At 41.8% G+C, this 19,003-nt stretch overlaps 1 long non-coding RNA gene across 1 annotated transcript; it reads right to left on the minus strand.

Moving 5' to 3' along the window:
• Nucleotides 1-15,761: 15,761 nt before the first annotated feature.
• Nucleotides 15,762-16,573, minus strand: LOC127447159 (uncharacterized). The gene is made up of 3 exons (XR_007898343.1): nt 16,511-16,573; nt 16,354-16,405; nt 15,762-16,251 (listed from the first exon to the last, which is right to left on the minus strand). It is a non-coding gene; the product is annotated as an uncharacterized LOC127447159 (long non-coding RNA).
• Nucleotides 16,574-19,003: the final 2,430 nt, after the last annotated feature.

Here is a 19,003-nt window from a genome sequence, read left to right on the forward strand (position 1 = left end):
ATTTTTTCCACTTCGAAGCTTATCCGATGCATATGCAATATTCATGTAATCTAAATAATAAGATCACTTGTTAAAATAAACCCTTCAGAATCTATATTTTTATGTTTTATATGAGGATCGATATTCTTGATACCACATCAGTATCGGAAGTATCAATACTTTAGGATCGATCTGCCCATCCCTAATGTTTATTAGTCATTGCTCCTGGAAGGGCCACTATTGATGAACTTCATGTCATCATGCACCTCTGTAATTACTACAGTGATTAACAATACATTATAAAGTGAAAAGCAGATTTTTATAGTTTCAGAAGGTTAATATACTAAGTTTATCATTTAATAAACTTAATAAAAGTTTTAAACCATAGAATTTACAGGTTGTTCTGTAAAGTTGTTTACATTTTTACTGTATTTTGTACATAATTATTCTGGCAACCACAGTTGCCAGTTGTTGTTTTTCTTTTTTCTTTTATTTTTTTTATTTTTTTTTAAACAATGGAATTTTATTTACAGTGTAGTTTTATTTAGCATGTTCCCATAACAGATGGCTAATTATATTTGGAAAATTACAGATTAGAGATAACCCATTGACTTAATGTGCCTGTCAAGTGTTGAAACTGCAGTGCTCAGAAATTTGCTAATTTCTTGGACAGGTTGTTTCAGTAGACATGTTTTGCTCACTCTTTTTTTCTTTAAAATATGTTGGGGCAGCATTTATTTTTTAATACATTCTTAGTGCCTCTGTCTCCTTGAGACCCCTCTGAGCAAATGCAGCATTGTTTAATACACAGTATTTGGCCAATCGAAACTAAGCAAAAACAAACAAGAAAACAAAAAAATGTTTAGCTGTTTATGAGTTTGTTGGCCATTAACAGATGGTAATTAACATTTAAAGTGTGATTTCTTTTTTTCTGGGTCATTGTGGGATGAGAATATTGTAGATGAACCCTAGTGTGCAGTACAAAATTATCATATGCCATATGGAATGATAACAACAAGAGACACCAGGGGCCTCATGTAATAAAACTTGCGTAGGTTTTACACTATAATGCGGCGTATGCTTAAATCAGGAAAAGTGTGCGTACACAAAAGATTTCAGATTTATATGAGGCTATGCTATTTGCACCATGGTGCAAATAAAAATGTATGCTTTTTCCACACCAGTGCAAATAGTGGCAAATTTTATTTGCACCCCAACCCTGGTACAAATAATTGTAGATTCTGTTTGTACCCTGGTGCAAATAGTTGCAGATACTATTTGCACCCCTAATGAAACACTAACAGTATAGGGGCATCACAGCAGTGTGTTTATTGTGTTTATTTAGAGTCCCATAGATATACTACAGCAACCCCTACCCTTTAACCTAAACCTTACCTTCCATTACAAAAAATAACAATGGTTCCCTATCTGTCACTCACTAGGGGTCACTCTTGGGAGCCCGAGACACCTCTGGTCTTTGATAAAAGGCCAATGAAAATTGGCGAGTGGTATTTGCATGCCACTCCCCCGGACATATGGGTATAAAAGGAGCTGGTATGCAACCACTCATTCAGATTTTCTCTTCGGAGCCAAACGGTCATGCTCATTGAGCTGAATATCACTCTTCATTCACCTCTGCTGGATCTGACGGCGCATTTCAGTGGCTTCTCCCTCCTCTGCACTGGTGCACTGCAGAGAACGCCCCTGGGCGCTTCGGCAGAAAAACTAGAGAGTATATTTTCTGAAAGAGCATTTTTCCCCTCTAAAAGAGTACATATTTCTCTAAAAGAGCGCACACATGGAATGTCTTTTTAAAGACGCGTCTTTTCAAAGATGCCTTTCTGATTGTGTGTTATTCCTGGTTGCGATCGTTATCTCTCAACTTCGGATGGTCATGATCGCTGTCTTTCGTGTCTGGCGTGACCCACACCGAATCAGCGTTTGTCATGACAACGTTGCGGTCGCGGCTTGCTTTCGTAAGAAAGCCATGCACTGGGGGGGCGATTTGGGGACCCCAATGGGATCGTCTCCGCCGGGTATCCCCCCGTGGACCTCCCATTCCCCAGCACGCTCGTCTGCCCCAATCGGGCTTCCGGATGAGTTCGCCGGCTCGTCTCACGGTGATTCTGGCTTCTTGTTCGGAGCTCGCGAAGATGATGAGCTCTCGAGCGCAGCATCGGAGAGCGGGATTGTCCAGTCGGACGCAGAAGCCTCAGCTGGGCTTCCCCCTTTGGGGATGATCGCCCAGTCACAGGCTGATGCCGAAATTACGGACATGCTTTCCCGGGCGGCCGCGAGCGTCGGGTTAGAGTATCACGGCTTGATGATTGGTTTCTGGGCTCATGGCACCGCTCAAAGCAGCCGCGCCCGCTCCAGAGCCATTCTTCCCGGAAGTGTATGAGGAGCTGACGAAGTCGTGGAAGGCACCTTACACTGCCTGGCCCCGACTCCGCAGTTCCTCCGCTCTCACTACCCTCGATGGCGGGGCGGCCAAGGGCTATACGGCAATTCCCCCGGTGGATAAGGCGCTCGTGGTGCATCTATGCCCGCAGAGTGCCGCCACCTGGCGTGGACGCCCTAAGCTCCCATCCAAGCCCTGTAGGCTCACGTCATCCCTGATGGCTAAAGCCTACAGTGCTGCTGGACAAGCTGCCTCTGCCCTGCATGCCATGGCTCTCCTGCAGGTCCACCAAGCCAAGGCACTGAAAGAACTGCACGAGGGTAGTTCCACCCCAGATTTGATGCAGGGACCTGGTGCTCTCACACCTCAGCCGACTAGGGCTTCTGGTCAACTGGGAAAAGAGCAAGCTCCTCCCAGTTCAGAGCATCTCTTTTCTCGGTTTGGAGTTGGACTCAGTCTCCTTGGCGCCCAGTCGGTGCTGGCCTGTTTGAAGGCATTCAAACAGAGAACAGCGGTTCCACTGAAACTTTTTCAGGGGCTCCTGGGGCATATGGCGTCCTCGGCGGTGGCCACCCCGCTCGGGTTGATGCATATGAGGCCGCTTCAGCACTGGCTCCAGACTCGAGTTCCCGAGACGAGCATGGCACCACGGGACACACTGCGTGGCCATTACGTCAGTCTGTCACCGTTTGTTCAGCCCTTGGACCGACCTCTCGTTTCTACGAGCAGTTGTTCCTCTAGAACTGGTCTCCAGGCGCGTCGTGGTCACGACAGATGCCTCCAAAACGGGCTGGGGCACTGTTTGCAACAGGCACGCAGCCACCAGCCTCAGGACGGGCCCGCAACTGCATTGGCACATCAACTGCCTCGAGTTATTGGCAATTCTGCTTGCCCTGCGGAGGTTCCGGCCGTTGATCCAGGGCAAGCACGTGTTAGTTCGGACAGACAGCATGGCAGTGGTAGCATATGTCAACCGCCAAGGTGGTCTGTGCTCTCATTGTATGTCACAACTCGCCCGCCATCTCCTCTTCCGGAGTCAGCAGCACATCAAGTCGCTGCGAGCCAATCACATCCCGGGCAACCTCAACACTACAGCGGACACGCTGTCACGGCAGGTTTCCCTCAGGGGAGAGTGGAGACTCCACCCTCGGGTGGTCCAGCTGATTTGGAGTCGATTCGGACGGGCACAGATGGACCTGTTCGCCTCCCAAGAATCCTCCCACTGCCCGCTCTGGTATGCCCTCACAGAGGCTCCCCTCAGCATAGACGCACTGGCACACAGCTGGCCCCCTGGCCTACACAAATATGCGTTTCCCCCAGTGAGCCTGCTTACAAAGACCCTATGCAAGGTCAGGGACGACGATGAGCAGGTCATCCTGGTAGCACCCTACTGGCCCACTCAGACGTGGTTCTTCGACCTCACGCTGCTCGTGATAGCTCCCCCCTGGCGAATTCCCCTGAGGAAGGACCTTCTTTCTCAGGGACGGGGCACCCTCTCGCACCTGCGCCCAGACCTCTGGAATCTCCATGTCTGGTCCCTGGACAGGACATGGAAGACCTGAGCAGTCTACCACCCACGGTGGTAGACACGATCACTCAGGCTAGGGCCCCCTCTACGAGGCGCCTGTATGCCTTTAAGTGGCGTCTTTTCGCTAAGTGGTGTTCTTCCTGACACGAAGACCCCCAGAGATGCGCAGTTGGATAAGTGCTTTCCTTCCTGTAGGAGAGGTTGGAAGGGAGGCTGTCCCCTTCCACCTTGAAGGTGTACGTTGCCGCCATAGCAGCACACCACGACGCAGTCGATGGTAAGTCCTTAGGGAAGCATGACCTGATCATCAGGTTCCTAAGAGGCACCAGGAGCCTGAATCCCTCCAGACCGCACCTCGTTCCCTCATGGGATCTCTCCGTAGATCTTCAGGGTCTACAGAGAGCCCCCTTTGAGCCTTTGCAGTCAGCCGAGCTTAAGGCACTCTCCTTGAAGACTGCCCTCCTGACTGCGCTCACTTCCATCAAGAGGGTAGGTGACCTACAAGCGTTCTCTGTCAGCAAAACGTGCCTGGAGTTCAGTCCGGGTTACTCTCACGTGATTCTGAGACCCCGACCGGGCTATGTGCCCAAGGTTCCCACCACCCCTTTTAGGGACCAGGTGGTGAACCTGCAAGCGCTGCCCCAGGAGGAGGCAGACTCAGCCCTGTCGTTCCTGTGTCCGGTGCACGCTTTATGCATCTATTTGGATCGCACGCAGAGCTTTAGAATCTCTGAGCAGCTCTTTGTCTGCTTTGGTGCACAGCGGAAAGGAAGCGCTCACTGGCTCATTGACGCCATAACTATGGCATATCTTGCCCAGAACATGCCGCCCCCGGTAGGGCTACAAGCCCATTCTACGTTTATGTTTGTAGTAACTCCTCCCCCATTGGGCAGGATCTACCTTGAAGGCTTTCCACATGGTTGGAAAGACCATGTGACGTATTCTTCCACTTAAATATCCCCCCCTCTCTTTGGGCGAGGTGTGGTCTCTGCGGTGTCTTCCCCTTGGGAGGGATACCCCCCGACTAGACCTGGTGGCCCAGTCGGATAATCCCCCTTCTTTTTTAGGAGTGGAAAAAGAGAAGGGGAAAAGAGGCCACGACTGGGTTAAGCCTGTCTCTATCTTTGGGTAGTCAACTTGTCCCCAAAAAGGGCCGTTCGACACTCATAACTATGTTGGGGGAGGTTACGTGTCGAACTGGTGTGCTGGCTATGAGGCACACGGTAGTCTGCCCACCACACACCGCCAGTTCACGTAACACAGTTCAGCCAGTTGTGGCATTTCGTATAGGGACCCCTAGTGTCACTAAATCGACACAACGTCGAGTGAGTGACAGATAGGGAATGTCATGGTTACTGGTGTAACCTCCATTCCCTGATGGAGGGAACGAGACGTTGTGTCCCTCCTGCCACAACGCTGAAGTAACCGCTGAAATGGCCGGACCTTATATCGGCTCCTCAGCATAAAATCTGAATGAGTGGTTGCATACCAGCTCCTTTTATACCCGTGTGTCCGGGGGAGTGGCATGCAAATACCACTTGCCAATTTTCATTGGCCTTTTATCAAAGACCAGAGGTGTCTCGTGCTCCCAAGAGTGACCCCTAGTGTCACTACATCGACACAACGTCTTGTTCCTTCCATCAGGGAACAGAGGTTACACCAGTAACCATGACGTTTTACTACAGTAACAAAATTATCTGAATTTTATCTGAATTTTATTCATGGTTTCATGGTAAAATTATCTGAATTTTATCATGAAAATTTGTAGTAAAATCATAGTAACCACAAAAATAAACATGGTTACTATATAAGCAACAGATCTATGGTTTCTGCCGAAAAACATGGTTACTACAATATTACTATAGTAAAACTACCTTTATATTCATTTTTATGTGTTATTATAAGTAGTATTAAAGAAATTCTTAAGGGAGGAGACAGGAGAGTGCGGCAAGTGTGGAATTGAACCCTGGTCGAAAAGGAATGGTCTCACCGGCATTACACCCCACACCAATAGAGCTTCACTCACAATGCAGTTTGTCATAAAATTCTGTTTCCAATAGACTATTGGGTTGCAAATCGCTGTGCTGTGTGGCATGTGTTTACACCTGGGTGCAAATAGTCACTCCGTTTACAAAACTGTATGTACGCGAGAACCTGCGCAAACTTCGCTTTATAAATCCCAGTTGCAGATGACTGTGCGAACATGCGCGTTCTTTATTCCCCTCCCCGTTTCTTCCCCAAAATAACCATATATGGAGTGTACAATGCCTGTTTTTAATATGCATTACCTCATCTACATAAAATTACCATATGTACAGTATATGGCCATCCAGATATGTGACACTACTGAATTTAATGGTACTACTGAATTTAGTGGTACAAGAAACCAGGAAAACAGAAGATGATACAGATTGAAGCCTACATGTTGCATGTGAATAGACGCTGCTGCTAAAATCATTTTGTTTTAGTATTAAAATATCTGAACATGCTTTAATCAAGTTCAATTTGTCTGAGAAACAATTTTAAGACTTGTTAACAGAGACTTGTTTACAGCGTCAACTGTTGAACATGACGCAATGCTGACAGAGGTCGTTGCTGACTTGGAGTAGCTTGCTGTAATACGTCGATCGATCACTGCCATGGAGACTAAATTCACTGAGATGGTTACAAGAGTGTCGGATGTTGAGAAACGGTTCGATTATCTGGAGTCATCGGAGAGGGAATTAGCTGCTAATCCGCTAGCGACCAAGACGGACTTAGAGCGCATCTGGGAAAAGTTGGAAGACCTTGAGAATCGTAACCGGCAAAACAACATCTGAATTGTTGGAATTCCTGAAGACGAAGAAGGCCGAGATATGGTGAAATTCCTAGACCGAATCTTCTCGAGTCTGCTCAGCATAACAGGCCATAAGCTGGAAATCGAGCGAGCTCACATTGTTCTGGCTCGGAGATCCACGGAGGGAGACAGGACCCGATCAATTCTGGCCACATTTCTGAGATCATCTGATAAAGATCATGTGTTACGTGAGGCGAGGCGTAAAGGAAGGCTTTCTTGGAAGAACCACAACATTTTCTTGTTCCCAGACTTTGCAAATTCGATGAGAGAAACGTGATCGATTCAAGGAATCCAAGAAACTCTTACATCAATGGAAGATTGCTTTTGCACTGTTTCCGGCCAAATTGATAATAGATATTAAGGATGGCCGCAAAATATTTACATGCCCACAGCAAGCGATGTCCTTCATAAACTCAATGGAATGAGTAAGTCATTGTGTGATACTCTATGCAGCCGAGTGGGCCTGACTCACTGAACATTCACTTGACTGTCCGAGGAAGCTGAGTGCCTTCTTTGTTTCTTTTTTGCTGGTTCCACCTAGCGGCTGGAGTTTGTTTTGTGGAGTAACACTTCTTCAGGACAGTTTGTGGATGAATCTGCACATTCTTTGTGCTTACGATTCCTATTGGCTGGAAATTGTTCTGTGGAATATTTTCTGTTGTGTAATTCTGTCTCACAAAATTTGTATAGAAGCACCGGACTTGAGCAATCCAACGGCAAAGTTGTCGTGGGGGCTCTCATAGTCTAACATGGACTGTTTGAGTTTAGAGGTATGGACGCGGGTCGGTGCTGTCGGTTTAGTGCTGGCTCAAGTAAGAGCAGGAGAGTCATTACATAGATAAGTAAGCATCTACAATTCAAATGTCTCAAACAGATTAATGATAAAATAGGAAGAGTCATTATTGTTTTAGCAGAAATTCAGGGGCAAAGGTTGATTATTTATGCACCTAATGCTGATGATCAAGGCTTTTTTAAAGATTTTGAAGGGATGTTGCAAGCCGCTGGCACCCCTCATGATAGAATGTTGGGAGGAGACTTTAATCTTTTGATGGACTTAGTACCTGATCATAGTGAAGCAAAAGTGTGTAAGTCCCCTAGAACAACTTTGACACTTCATATGATGTGTAAAAATCTTGGTCTTACAGATATTTGGAGGCTTTTGAACCCATCCGGTAGGGACTATACATTTTTTTCATTAGTCCATAAGATTTATTCTAGAATAGATTTTATATATATATATATATATATATATATATATATATATATATATATACAGTATATATATATCTAAGTCCCTCATTTCATCTGTTGTTGATTGCTCAATTGGAAACATCTTAGTCTCAGATCACACCCTGGTGTGTTTAGAGGTGTTGCCACATACAGAGAACAAAAAATCATATAGTTGGCACTTAATGTCTTTTGCAAAATCTGAATTCCAACAAATGTTAAAGGCTGAATTCAATGTTTATATGGAAACCAATTGGTCCTCAGTGTGCATGGCTTGGTAGGCACTTAAGGCAGTTCTTAGGGGTCAGATCATACAATATGCATTTACATTTATGCATTTGGCAGACACTTTTATCCAAAGCAACTTACAGTGCCCTTATTACAGGGACAATCCCCCTGGAGCAACCTGGAGTTAAGTGTCTTGCTCAAGGACACAATGGTGGTGGCTGTGGGGATTGAACCAGCAACCTTTTGCTTACCAGTTCAGTGCTTTAGTCCACTACACCACCACCACTCCTCATTCACCAAAAACTCACAAGCACAAGAACTCGTGGAACTAGAAGGGAATATTAAAGATGCTGAGGCAGAGCTGAAGCACCGAATGTCATCTGATGGCCTCAGAGAATTGACCCGATTGAAATACAGATATAATACTATTTTGTTGCAGAAGGTGGATTTTTGGCTATTCAGGGCAAGACAGTCATACTTTGAGTTGGGGGAAAAGGCAGGGAAGCTTTTGGCTAGATATATAAAGCAGAGAGAGTCTTTTTCTACCATTTCTTCAGTGAAATCTGCTGGTGGTGAAATATTTACCTTGGCCATTGATATTAATAATGCTTTTAAAGAATTCTATCTTGATCTCTATAGTTCCACGTCTTCGTCTACTGATGAAGATATTAGAAACTTTGTGGAACCATTAGATCTCCCTAAACTGATGATTCTGAGATAACCTTGGAGGAGCTTGGCAAGATAATTAAGGCCTAGGCTACAGGCAATTCTCTGGGGCTAGATGGCTTTGCCGCTGAATTTTTTAGATTTTATGCTACAGAACTGGCTCCACTTTTGTTAGGAGTTTATACGGAATCATTAAAGAATGGAAAGCTTCCGCCAACCATGACACAAGCCCGGATCAGTCTGATTTAAAAAGGACAAAGATCCAAGCGAGTGTAAGAGTTACTGTCCAATTTCCCTGATCCAGCTAGACGTTAAAATATTGTAAAAACATTTGGCTAACCAATTAAGTAAAGTTATGACATCTCTTATACATATAGATCAGGTGGGGTTTATTTGGGGCCGCAGCTCTTCTGATAACATTAGGCGTTTCATCAATATCATGTGGTCAGTGACGAATGATCAGACTCCAGTCACTGCCATCTCACTTGATGAGGCACTTGATATGGTAGAATGGGATCATCTTTTTAAGATTTTGGAAATGTGTGGGTTCGGGAATACTTTTATTGGATGGATTAAGTTACTTTATAGACACCCAATAGCGGCGGTACAAACAAATTGATTCATTTCAGATTATTTTATTCTGGACAGGGGCACCCGAAAGGGTTGCCCTCTTTCCCCATTATTGTTCTGTCTTGCCCTGGAACAATTAGCAGCCACAATAAGAAAGGAAGATGATTTTCCAGGGGTGGTGGTGGGAGGTATGGCGCATAAGCTTTTGCTTTACACAGATGATATTTTATTATTCATCTCTGACCCCACTAGATATATGCCTTGGCTCCACAGAATTATTCATTCCTTTTCTAAGTTCTCAGGATACAGAGTCAATTGGTCTAAATCCGAAGCTTTGGCTCTGACAGCATACTGCCCAGTAATGGCTTTTCTGCTGGGCGCCTTCCAGTAGACTAAACAGGGCATTAAGTATTTGGGTATTTTATTCCCAGCAAATGTGTGTGATTTAGTTAGAGTTAATTATTACCCCTTAAAGGAGACCTAGTATGCCCCTTTTTACAAGATGTAATATAAGTCTCAGGTGTCCCCAGAATGTGTCTGTAAAGTTTCAGCTCAAAATACCCCACAGATCAATTATTATACCATGTTGTAAATGCCTCTTTTTGGGTGGAATCAAAAACATGCTGTTTTCGTGTGTGTCTCTTTAAATGCAAATGATCTGCTGATCCCCGCCCCCTTTCTGGAAGAGGGCTGTGCCTTTACAGCTCGTGCTTTGGATACTATAGCAACAACAAATCAGAACCAATATGACTGACACCGTAAATACCGGAGTTCAGCCTTATATGTATGAGCAACTGTAAACGACGCAAAACATAGGCATTTTGAGTTTGTGATAGTGCTTCTTATGTATCACTTCCTGCCCTCCATCTGCATTTCACACCACAGCAACGCAGTGACGTGACGTCATGTGCAAACAAGCTACAACGACATAGCTCTGGTCTCCGTGAATACAATCAGAGACAGTGGTAACTTTAGCTGCATTAGCCGTGGAATCAGCTAACAAGCACATTCGGAAAGGCGATTTGCAAACATTCACAAAATATAAAGTGCGATACTTACATCTTCAGGATATAAAGCTGGAACACGAACAGTTGGTACTGATCCATGCTTGAGAGTCAAATTGTTTGAAAATCCTGCTTTATATTGACCCTCATTCACAAAGCAGTCCGGTGTAAAATGATTTGCACAAACATACATAAATTTTGGTATGTTTTGGGGCACATTTTCTTCAAAAACAAAACTTGTCCACTGCGTCTTCAGTGGTTCTGATGCCAGGAGTACATGAAGACACTTATGTTCACTTTTACAGCCAACAACAGAACACTTATGATGCTTACGAAGTTGAATTATTCTTCTCACTGTAGCTGCTCCAGCGTGGAATAAAATGGCGGACTGTGTGTCGATCACTCAGGGGAGGATCTATGATAATAGGGTGGAGTCCGTCACCAGTCGTGGGCCTGGCCTGCTCTAAAGTGACGTCACTTTAGAGCGGATACCAAAACCAGTCATTTTGAGACACTGTTTTTGATTAATAGAAATATAAGAAAGAGGAGTGGGTGGACTTTTAACATTGTAGGGTGGTTGTGTACACACACTGCCGACTCACATTTATGTTCAAACACCATGTAAAAGTGAATTTTGCATAATAGGTCCCCTTTAATAAAAAGGTTTTCGAGCAATGTGAGCAGTTGGGCTTCATTACATTTATCTATGATTGGGAAGGTTAATGTTATTCAAATGAATTGTATTCCAAAATTCAACTACCTGCTACAATCTCTCCCTGTAGATATCCCCCTCTCTTATTTCAAGCAATTTGATAGCATAGCGAAGTCCTTCATTTGGAATGGTAAGCATCCCAGATTACATTCCAATAAGTTTCACAGGCCAATTGACAAAGGTGGGCTAGGCCTACCCAAGATTTTGTTTTATTATGCACTTGGTCTCAGACATTTGGCTTATTCGTCGCTTCCACCTGAGAGAGCCCCAGAGGTGGGGGACTCGAGTTACATGACTTGACTCGAGTCTGACTCGAGTCGCAAATTTAAGGACTTGTGACTTTCTTGACTAAATGAAGAAAATGACTTGACTTTGACTTGAGAACCAGCGACTCGAGACTTGACTTGAACTGCATGATTCAACAATGACTTGAATCTTTTTTATTATTATTATTTTCAATAACTTATTATAAACAGTAATGATATGTGTTTAAAAAAATATTGCGACATCAATTAATTCGTAGGCAAAAATGTAAGCCCGCCAGCACCACTGATCTGCATCTGCACAGTTAACGCTGCGCTCACAACGTGGCAAAATGACAGATGATTGTCAAGTTCCCAAAATAAATCGAATTGGACCATGTGAATAAAAAAGATTTGCCAGATGCACAATATGCAATGCAAAAATATCTGATACAACTACCACAACCTCGAATTTCATAAGACATTTCAAAAACCACAAGGAAAGGTAAGTAAATCATTTCGTTATCATTTCATTATCCAGAAAGATTAATATGTAAAATACTGTTCAAATGTTTGAGGGTTGTCATTAATTTAAAATGATTCACGATCAGGGGCAGACTGGGAAGAAAATTCAGCCCCGGATTTTACATAGAAACTGGCCTAGAAGTTGTTGAGTGGGAGTGGGGGGTTGCTGTGCTTTTCTGCATATCGCTGCCCCCTTCTGCATATCGCGGCGCCGTTTTGTGGTGTGTTCTGCATAACGCAGCGGCCCCATTTCGTGGCAGGCCCGCCGGGAAAAGTCCCGGTTCTCCCAATGGCCAATCCGCCACTGTTCATGATTAATCTCATGTTTCGTAGCGCGACAAGTTTGAAATTACCCGACATTGCCTCTAATGGGGCTTTTCCACTGCACGGTATGGCTTGACTCAACTCAACTCGACTCTGCTCGCTTTTGGGGGGTTTTCCACTGTGGATAGTACCTGGTACCTGGTACTTTTTTTTAGTACCACCTCGGTCAAGGTTCCAAGCGAGCCGAGCCGATACTAAATGTTACGTCAAAACCCTGCAGATCACTGATTGGTCAGAGAGAATCTATAAGCTAGATGGCAGGTTAGCTTACCCTCGTGTGTCGTCTTTGAGCTAACATAGTGATGTCCTCGTCTGTGCTTTGGTGTATTATTTCCCAAACTCTCCTGTTTTTTTAGTGGTATTTTGTCTTGCTGCCATCAGCCTCTTTTGAAACAAAGTTTGTCGTCTTGGTGTGAAAAACAGCCACATGCCGAGAATCAAGAACACCATTCCTTCAATATCCGCCATTGCTCCTTTGTTGTGTGTTTGTGTCACGTTTAAGATGATGTCACGGCAGTAGAGGTGGCGCAACTTTGATGATCAGCCTATAATCCCACCCACATTGAGGCTGCACTAAACTGCAGTGGAAAAGCAAGCTCAGAAAAGTAAAGCGAGCAGAGTCAAGTCGAGTCGAACCGTAACGTGCAGTGGAAAAGTGCCATTAATGTAGGGTGAACATACGTCCTCTTTTTCCCGGATATGTCCTCTTTTCGGACCTTAAAAAGCGTCCGGCCGGGATTTCTAAATTTGCAAAAATGTCCGGGATTCGGCTTTAGTTGCATTATGATGTGCATCTGGTCTAATACTTCATTGTGTGTGCACACATATTTGCATTGCTTTAACCCCTCTTTGTAAGTCCTGCCTTCTTGCACACCAATTGGTAGATTATAAGAGGCTTGCAGCAATTATTGGCCAAATTCCTGCCTGTCAATCTCTCCGCGAACACGCAAAGCACTGTTGTGTTCGGCATCAAACAGTTGCTTGAAAGTAGCAGCAAATAACAGCTGAGTGGAAACAATGCCCAAAAGAAAGTGCAAATTTACAGAAGATTTGCACAAAAAATTCCCATGCTTTCGTCCAGGTCGAGATCTGTGGGAAGCAGAATGTATGACATGTAAAGCTGGCACTTATGTGTCAGTTGCTAATAAAGGTGCAAGTGATTTAGAAGCACACATTAGCTCTGCAAAGCATAAAGGGTCAGCAAAAGGTGAAAGTTCATCAGATAAATTAACGGACTACTTTTTGCGACCAGGTAAAATTGTTATCACATTGCTTAATTTTCCATGGCCATTCAAAGTAATAGTAATAGTAAATGAAGGTACACTCATGGCATCAAATATTTTATTTTAGTACATGGACAATCAAAAGAATGTTGGACATATGTATTTATTTATATATATTTATGTTATGCTAATAGAGTGTCTTTTTCACTATATTAAAATTTGCATTCATAGTAACACTGTTTTGAACCCTATTAAGCCCCCCCTAAGACTCGAATTGACTTGCTTGAGGTGAGTCACTGACTTGACTTGCTTGATTTGTCTGCACTGCACTTGAGACTTGACTCCAGACTTGATGGTTAAGACTTGAGACTTGTTTGTGACTTGAACATGTGTGACTTGCTCCCACCTCTGGAGAGCCCCTCCCTGGTTTTGTATTGAACAGGAAGTTCTTGCCCCTATTTTGCCATTGCAAAGCCTTTCTATTAAACTAACCGGAGAAGTTAAGTCACACCCTGTTATCTCGCATTTGCACGCGGTATGGACAAAAGTGTCCAGAGTGTTTAATTCAGACATTTATTTAAATGTTGCCTCGAGCATATGGATGAACCCAAAATCACGTATTAATAAGTCACCTTTCTGCTGGCCAGAGTGGATTGTGAAGGAGGTTAATACACTCGATGACCTATATGAGAGTGGAGTGTTGAGATCTTTTGAAAATATGGTTCAACATTTTAGGATTCCCAGATCTCAGTTCTTTAGGTATTTACAGCTGCGCCTCCTGCTCTGTACTATTTTTGGGGGTAGCACACACCCCCCTAAAGTGGCAGATGGAAGTGGTAATTACTGCCTTTGGAAAAGGTCATGAGGCATCAGTGTATTACTCCCTGTTAATTCAGAGTCTGGGGGACGGAGTTTCAACTTCTCTCAAGAGATTATGGGAGAAAGATTTAAACTTGGTATTGGAGGAGGGAATGTGAGCTAGGATTCTATTAAAATGTCAAGTCTACATCTAGAGATGCAAGGATGCGTCTGATGCAATTTAAGATTTTACATCGATTCTATTGTATAGACTTGGTCTCAAAAACAGACCCTCCTGCCGGCGATGCCAATCAGAAGACACAACCCATGTTTTTTGATGGTGTGTTAAGGTCCAAGAATTTTGGTTGAGGGTTCAGAATTGTATGTGTGATGTATTGGGTATTCAAATTGTATTGCCCCAGACTCTGTATTCTAGGCGATGGGACAGTTATTATGTTGGGAGGGAAGTGTTTTAAGTTCATATAATTTGATTCCATATTTTCTGTCATGTTTATTTAATCTGTGAGTGGAATCAATAAAAATTGTTAATAACAAAAACAGAGAATATATTTTATTATATCTAGGATATATCTTATTATTTTATTATTTAAGTGTCTTATTCTCACACCATTTGGAAATAATTTTTCAGTATATTAAGATTTTAACCTAACCTACTGTAACATATGCTCATAAGCCAGTCATCCTCATGGGCCAAAAAATCAGCGTAGTCCTGAAAACTCACACTTCCACCTGATCCTTGGGTTACGTTTTCTAGAAGCACTAATGCTGCCATTGTCATTCAAAGTAAATTTATTATATGAATGCATACATACATATGTATCACTTATTCATGTTCAGTGTAACGACTAAAGTGCACACAATTGGCAAGTAACAATTAAGCTTCATTAGATTTTCACAATCCATCTCACAGCATTAAAAAAAAAGCTGTCTCTGGACCAGTAGACTCCTGTATAAACTGCTGAATTTCGGATGTATTTAGAAATCTACTGGCCCGGAGTCTCAAATTCTACATGCCCATGTTCATCCGATTATACCATTTCAGATGTATAGTGACTGACGATTCCTGTGTTATGGCCAATTCCTCTTAAGCTGTCTGTCAGGAGACTTTTTCACACCTGAATCACATTTGCATTTCTCACCTTCAAGATAAAATGGTCACCCCTATTGGTCATTTATCTCAAACTGGATTGGCTGCCCTTGAACTTAACCTACCCTTAAATCTTGACAACCATTGGGTCACTGCATACACTGGCTTTCATTTTATTGGTTACTATTTGTACACCCCTAAATCTTGACAGCTGTTTTGCCACTGTATGCATTAGCTTTCATTTTATGGGTTAAACTTAAAATTTAACCCACTCAGTCCCAAACATAATTTAGCTTATGCCTCTTATTACAGTTCTTTAATCAATGTTGACACAACATAAATGTTGATACAATAATTGGGTTAAATATCTTTATTCAAAGAAAAACGGGAAATATACAAAATATAAAAATAAAATATGCAAACATCTGAAACACATTGTGAAGCTTCAATTAGAGTTCAGTAAATGAACTGGCATCTGACTCTGTCACTTGTTATCACAGGAAAGTGATCAGTCCAAGTATAGCATTGGTCTGTATAAAGTCTCTTCTGTAGATCCTGGAACAGATCTTCTCAAAGCTGCTAGTTTTACAACCCACACGGCCTCCCATAGACAACACCATCTTCTTCATCAGACATCATGTCCACAGAATACACAATACGCCTGTGTCTGTCTCTGTTGACCTAGTCTCCAGCAACCGCAAAACACAACAGTCATTTAATCACTGAAAACACCCACTTAAAGAACTCCTAACAACATATGCAGTAAAAAAGATACATCAACTGTATAATAGATTTTAAACTTATTCTTCTCTCTCTCTTTGCCACAATCTTGATTGAGTCTCTCAGCTCTGCCTAGTCTCATTATAAGTCTTGCAGGATGCTTAAAAGACATCAAATATTGTTAGTAACAGAAGACTGGATAGGTAAACCAACATAAAATTGAAAAAATATTAAAAGATTGCAACAACAGTTTGAGTGTTACCTTTTATAATCTCTGAAGATGAGTTGAGTCTGGCCGTGTGGGAAAAATTATTCTGTGGAAAAGAGAAACCATTATGTGAGAGATTATGATGCAGTTAAAATCCTATTAAATTAAATAAAGTATTGGTATTTAATACAGTATAAATCATCTGTTTTACCTGGTTAGTGGATTATATTAATGAAGATTCTTCTTTGGATGTTGCAGTCTCACAGTCTGTCTGTAGCATCTGTAGGTGTGTTTGAAATGACTCAAATCTGACCAGAGATCAGAACAACACAAGTCTGTGCATGAGGGGGTGGGGTGTGAGGTGAAGGTGTGTATGTGGGGATGGGGGTGGGGAGGGGAGGGGTCAGTCATGAATATTCAACAATGGGGGAGACCGGGGCTAGTTGTTACACTTGTTTCTCCAGTAAATATTTCTCAGAGTAGGTTTATTTAAGTCTTTTCTGTATGTACACACACTTTAAAGCTTTCCCAGCTGAAATAACCAGCATTGCTGGTCACCAGTTTATGTTGTGTTTTGGGTGCTGGTTGTGTTTTGGGTGCTCGTCAGCCAGCATGGGATGTTATTGTACTGATGTCTGCACCAGGCTTTTAAACTATCTTAACCAGCTTCATCAGAATGACCATGCTGATCAGGCAGCTTTACTAGCTAGTTTTTGATGGTGATAAGCATGTCTATGCTGGTCCACCAGCTAGACCAGCACCAAACCAGCATAACCAGCCTAGACCAGCATGGGAATTGCATGCTGGTCATGCTGGTCTTTTTTAGCAGGGTTGAATGCAAAAATGTTGACCACCTACAAATTATATAAAGATACTGTACATGTTGCAGAACACAGTGACCTAACAGCATGTTGTTGTAAAAGTAACATGGTTGCACCCTCATCCAGACAGACATTTTTTGGGAGCCCTGTGGAGGTATGAAGTTTGCAGGGCACACAGACTAACTCTGCAGCAATGTTTCTACCTGTGGAACATATGACATATGGCAAATGTGTACTTAGTACTTCATCTGTGCAGTTAAGCCAGAAAAAGAGAAGGTATTAGTAGTAATACCACTGTGCACAATGGTTGAGATTAAGGCCTATATGATTCCTAAAATTTACATATTGTTTTTTATTTTTATTTTCTTTTTATGGACATGTCTGATTATTTTATTTTAACAACAGAAATATATATATATATATATATATATATATATATATATATACATATGTATACTATATATATATATATATATATATATATATATATATATATATATATATATATATATATATATTTACTTTATTTTTCTGCTTTTATTTATTTATTTTTTATTAACTTTTTAATTTTGTTTTACTACTGTACTGTACAGTAAATCTTTTTAATTGGACAGATTAAATTGTTTGCATTCAATTTCTTTAGTACCTCTAGTTTGTAAAAAAAAACAAAGTATGATTATAATCTGTTATCCTATTTTCTGCAATACAGTTTGGTTGACATTTCTTGACCAAGTGATCGTGGCAATTGACCAAATGCTTTAGGCAGTTGTTATGAATGAGCCATTAGCGATTTAAATTAACTGTTATGTCAGCACAATGGGAACAGTGTGCATGCTGAAAATTTACATAAAAAAATAAAAAAATAAATAAATTATACACACACACACACACACACACACACACACACACACACACACACACACACACACACTACCAGTCAAAAGTTTCAAAACACTTGACTGAAATGTTTCTCATGATCTTAAAAATCTTTTGATCTGAAGGCATATGCTTAAATGTTTGAAATTAGTTTTGTAGACAAAAATATAATTGTGCCACCATATTAATGTATTTTATTATAAAACTAAAATGTAATAAAAAAAAAAATTAAAAAAAAGATTTTGAAATTGATGACTTGGACCAAATAATAAAGTAAAGCAGCCAATAAGTGCCCAACATAGATGGGAACTCCTTCAATACTGTTTAAAAAGCATCCCAGGGTGATACCTCAAGAAGTTGGTTGAGAAAATGTCAAGAGCACATGTCTGCAAATTCTAGGCAAAGGGTGACTACTTTGAAGATGCTAAAATATAACACAGTTTTGATTTATTTTGGATTTTTTTAGTCACAACATAATTCCCATAGTTACATTTATGTTATTCCATAGTTTTGATGACTTTACTATTATTCTAAAATGTGAAAAACAAATTATAATAAAGAATGAGTAAGTGTTTCAAAACTTTTGACCGGTAGTGTAAATATATATATATATATATACAGATAAATCAAAATGTTAAAATTTTTCTGTTATGTCTGTCAAAAGTGTCAAGTAAAATAAAATATAGTTGTTATTGAATTAAATATCACCTCTGTTTCCCTCATTTTCAAGGACTCTTATTTAGAAGTTTTCCCCTGCACTACGTTTCTCAGAATTCACTGCCCTAATCACTTCCATCTGTTCATTGTCATCCTCATCTGCCTTCCATTCCCTCATTTGTTTTCTGTGTATAAATACCCTCTAGTTTTGTTCAGTCTTTTGTCAGTCCTTGAAGTGTTATGTTAGAATGTTGAGCGTTATTGTTTGTTTCCACTCCAGTGATTATTAAGAGATTTAAAGAATCTACTCCTGCGTCTCCTCTCTTCCACTCCAGATACCAACGTTACAC

This window comes from Myxocyprinus asiaticus, chromosome 10 (genome assembly GCF_019703515.2).
Source record: "Myxocyprinus asiaticus isolate MX2 ecotype Aquarium Trade chromosome 10, UBuf_Myxa_2, whole genome shotgun sequence".
Taxonomy (NCBI): Eukaryota; Metazoa; Chordata; class Actinopteri; order Cypriniformes; family Catostomidae; genus Myxocyprinus; species Myxocyprinus asiaticus.